This window comes from Impatiens glandulifera, chromosome 1 (genome assembly GCF_907164915.1).
Source record: "Impatiens glandulifera chromosome 1, dImpGla2.1, whole genome shotgun sequence".
Lineage (NCBI taxonomy): Eukaryota > Viridiplantae > Streptophyta > Magnoliopsida > Ericales > Balsaminaceae > Impatiens > Impatiens glandulifera.
In genome coordinates, this window is record NC_061862.1 from 102,706,946 (window position 1) to 102,712,561 (window position 5,616).

Consider the following 5,616-nt stretch of genomic DNA (forward strand, 5'->3'; position numbering starts at 1 on the left):
TGTTGATTATATTTCAAGTTGCTTATATGTTTTTATTTTTGTAATAAAGAATAAGACAATTTTAATAAAACTTGAAATTTAGTTGTGCAACTATTATGAATTCAAAAGTTTTTAATACTAAATTTGGTCATCTTTCTGATTGTAATTCAACATTTATTTCCAAAGTACAAATTAAAATCAAAATAAAAACATTGGCAAACATTTATTGTCATTTAAAATAGCATAATTAATAGATATAAATCTTTTGAATTAGTTAATTATAATATTTGGGATCTTTATAGACAAGAATCTTTCATTAACTACCAATTTATGCTCACATTAGTCAATAATTTTAAAAGATACTAAGTTTTTTTTAATTGAAAGAAAACAATTAATTTGTGACAAACTTATTGAGTTCTCTAAAATATCAGAATACAATATAATTCTAGAGATAAAACTTTTAGGATTGATAATGAGACTGAATTTACTAATTTTAGATGCAATAGTTTTTAAAAATTGAAAATTCTTCATAAAAATCTTGTGCTTACAAACTCAATATAGACATTTTTTAAAGTTGCAAAATCTCTTATATTTCAATCTAATTGTTAATCAAATTCTAAACATTTTCAATATTATAATTAATTGATATAAATCTTTTAAATTAGTTAATTATAATATTTGGGATCTTTATAGACAAGAATCTTTCATTAACTACCAATTTATGCTCACATTAGTCAATAATTTTAAAAGATACTAAGTTTTTTTTAATTGAAAGAAAATAATTAGTTTGTGACAAACTTATTGAGTTCTCTAAAATATCATAACACAATATAATTCTAGAGATAAAATTTTTAGGATTGATAATGGGACTGAATTTACTAATTTTAGATGCAATAGTTTTTAAAAATTGAAAATTCTTCATAAAAATCTTGTGCTTACAAACTCAATATAGACATTTTTTAAAGTTGCAAAATCTCTTATATTTCAATCTAATTGTTAATCAAATTCTAAACATTTTCAATATTATAATTAATTGATATAAATCTTTTAAATTAGTTAATTATAATATTTGGGATCTTTATAGACAAGAATCTTTCATTAACTACCAATTTATGCTCACATTAGTCAATAATTTTAAAAGATACTAAGTTTTTTTTAATTGAAAGAAAATAATTAGTTTGTGACAAACTTATTGAGTTCTCTAAAATATCATAACACAATATAATTCTAGAGATAAAATTTTTAGGATTGATAATGGGACTGAATTTACTAATTTTAGATGCAATAGTTTTTAAAAATTGAGAATTCTTCATAAAAATCTTGTGCTTACAAACTCTAACAATATGGGGTGGTAAAAGAAAATATAGACATTTTTTAAAGTTGCAAAATCTCTTATATTTCAATCTAATTGTCAATCAAATTCTAAACATTTTCAATATTATAATTAATAGATATAAATCAATCTTTCATTAACTACCAATTTATGCTCACATTAGTCAATGATTTTAAAAGATACTAAGTTTTTTTTAATTGAAAGAAAATAATTAGTTTGTGACAAACTTATTGAGTTCTCTAAAATATCAGAACACAATATAATTCTAGAGATAAAACTTTTAGGATTGATAATGGGACTGAATTTACTAATTTTAGATGTAATAGTTTTTAAAAATTGAGAATTCTTCATAAAAATCTTGTGCTTACAAACTCTAACAATATGGGGGTGGTAAAAGAAAATATAGACATTTTTTAAAGTTGCAAAATCTCTTATATTTCAATCTAATTGTCAATCAAATTCTAAACATTTTCAATTTTATTGGCAACTTAATAAATTACCATCTTAAATCTTTAATTGGAAAAGTCTATATGAAAATTTTAAATATAAAAAACCAAATTTAGAAGATTTCAAGGCATTCAAATGTCTTAGACTCTTAGCTATACTTCAAATAATAAACTAGAGAAATTCAAATTTGACATCCTATGAAATAAATTTGTGTTTACACACTCAACAAAAATAAAACATAGAAATCTTTTACAAGTTGTAACATCTCTTATGTTTTAATCTAATTACCAATTAAATTATGAACTTTTCAATTTTAATGAAAACACATCTTATTAATAGATTATCATCTCAAATCCTTTATTGGAAAACTCCATTTTAAATTCTTAAAAAAAAAAACCAGATTTAGAGGATATCAAGACATTAGATGCCTTTGTTAATAAAATAGACAAATTTAAATTTGATATTAGAGGAATTAAATCAGGATATTAAATAGGACAGAAAAAACATACAAGTTGTATTACTTAGAAATAAACAAAATATTTATACAAGGGATGTGATTTTTTTTTTTTGATAAATTGAATCTTAAAAAGAAGATACATTAAAGAATAATACTCAGTTTTGTGATGATCTAGGATCATGTTGTCCAACTCAAAATATTTCTGAAATTACTTCTAAATATTTTTTTGTTCACAAACAGATCAATAAACAAAGTGTCAGAATAATAGTGAAAAATAATCATCATGTATATATAACTAATGATTCTTTACTTAACTAATTGTGTCTGATGATAATATTAAAGATTCTTATGAAAAGGGTGAAAGGATTTGAGAAAAACCTATTTGTACAAAAGATTATATAATGAGTATTAATCAATGTCATTAGGTTTCAAAAACAGTTAAATTTAGTCATGTCCAAATAACACAAAACAAAAGTTTTTTTTTTCAAATATCAATAGTATTTGTGAGCCTAATACATACAAAGAAGTTTCAATAATGATGACTAGAACAAAGTTATGAAACAAGAAATTGAAAACTTGAGAGTAATCAAACTTGGGAAATTGTTGATGTTCCAAAAGGAGAGAAAACAATAGGATGTAGGTGGATTTTAAGACTCAAATTAATTTTGGTGGTACAATAGACAAGTTAAAAACAAGACTTGTTGCAAAGTGATTAATCAAACAAAAGGGATAGATTATAAAGACAACTTTGTACAAGATGCAACAATTAGACTTGTTTGAGCCTTAGTTGATGCAAATAGTTATCATTTACATAAGTAGATGTTTCTAAATTGTTTTTAAATGAAAATATTTTCATGATTTCTCTTAACGGATATGATAAAGCTGAAAAAAGAAAATGTGTAAATTGATTCTATATGAACTTAAATAATCTTCTAGACAATGATGGAATGTTGAATTTACAAATAAGCTCATTTTATATGTTTTTTTCTTAATCATCATGCCCATTGTTTGTTTACTCTATGCAAAAGAAATTTCATTATTGTTTTAGTTGTTTATGTTGATAAATGTTAATTTATGATAATGACTTGTCTGAATTTAAAAAATGTTAAAAAATTCCAATCAAAGATCTTTGAAGATACTAAGTTCTTTTTGGATTGGAAATTAGTGAATTCATTGATAAATTTGTGTTAATCAACACAAATACAAATATTAAAATACCTAAAAGGTAACTCTTCATTGGGTCTTTTCTATCGTTATAAAACTAATAAAATTATTAAGTGTTTTTCAGATGTCGACTGAGCTAATTCCTTATATAGCCGCATATCTTTGACGAGTTTCCGTATAAAAATAGGAGATTCATTCTTATCACGGGAAACAAAGAAGTAGACTATAGTACCCCAGTCTTGCATCTTATGTTTGTGAACTTGTTTAGATTTTATATCTCAATACAGATTAGAAACAAAAACTGCAAATATCTATTACATTATATTACATTATGGTGTGATAATTAAGTAGCGATTCACGTTACAAAAAAATCAAATGTACAATTAGAGATGGATTGTCATATTACAAGGGACAAGTTAAAAAATGGTTTCATCCGGTCCAAACATATATATATATATATAAAATGAATCTTAAAGATGTTAGCATACATTATAAATTGATTGTTTATAATTTATATTTTAGGTTTTGACTTATAAAGTCTTGTTAAATAATTTATATGTAATTTGAACATTAGAATAAAGTATATGAATAATTTATAATATTGTTGCATATATATAAAAAAGGGAAGAGGACCCTCATGATGTGCTACTTTTTAAAAAAATTATTTACTGCTCAATATCTTCTAAACTCTAATTTCATATATTCTCAATTGAAATTATTTAAATATGTTCTAGTGTTTGATAGTAGGGAGAACACCTCATAATTCTTCAAATTCATAGTTTACATTACTTTGAAGTTCTATAAATACGTTCTTGTTTTGATTTTTGTTTTTCTTTTATCTGGTTCCTTCTCTCCAAAATTATTTTTATTTATGCATACAAAATTAAATAATAATAACAATAAATAAATAAATACAAAAAAATGTCCCTTTCTCAATTTCTTAGGTATTGTGCTATGAATATGATTTATATAATTCAAATTCATGGTCATCCTAGTAAAAAGAAAAAAGTCTCCCAAACAATCTACTTATAGGACCTATATTATATAAAATTTTCAACAATAAAGTGTAGAACAACCCTTGTATACGATTAAGCTATAGCTGGAAAAAAAATTCCAAAATATCTTAATTATTAATCTTTGATCATAAAACACGTAATTCCAATGTACTAAAATTCAAACAATTATTAACATTATCTTTTCGTTTCCGTTAAATAATAATTAATGAGATTAATTTTGATGATTTATAATAATAATAAAAGTCAAATAAAGTATATTTATTTACTTTAAATATTATCAATTAATTAATTCATAATAATGTATACAAAATAAGACTATATTATTTACTATTTAACTTATAAATAATAACAAAATGATAATATTAATATAATAATATCTCTTATTATACTAAAATAAGGACATTACTTATTAAAAGCACTAAAACCTTAATATTTAAAACACCCAAAATAGACATAGACAACATAGAACATATTAGGTACCTAGATATAAACAAATAATTACAACCTCACCACAAAGGCAGTTCAGATCTTCTGCTACCGATTGCCGTGTTCCCCTGTGGCGGACCAATCAGATTGCAGCATTATTATTTTAATAATAAATCAATCTGGGCAGGAGAGGGAGGGAGGGAGAATCCGGAATCCGGGTTATGGCCCGGGTTCACACAAGACGCCGTTAACGGAAGCGCCCGTTAACGCCAGGAAATAATATAATATTCAGATGATAAACAGATAAGATATCTTCGCTCTGATCTACACGCCCGTTGCCATGACCCTCATGTAAACCCCGCATACCCACCCATGAGAAGAACGCCTGCCGTTCATGAAAATACACTTACACGTCCATGTAAAGACCGAATTGACAGTCATATTATATTTACGTTTATTAAATATTAATTTAATTTATTAAAAAACACAGGCAGCGATATAATATTCGCTTCAAGTAATTCAATCTTTTATTTTCTAGGAATTTTTATTTACTTTTTTTATTTAATTTTTTTTGACTCGAGACTCTCTGGAGCGAAGATATATTTGCTTCAATTAATTTTAATAAAAACCTCATGTAAAACCCCCCTACCCACCCATGTAAAGACCGCTTGCCTACCATGTAAAGACACTTACCCGTTTATGTGAAGACCAGAATGACATGGATTTTATATTTCCGTTTATTAAATATTAATTCAATTAATTGAAGATGACATGCAGCAACCGAACAAATCTTC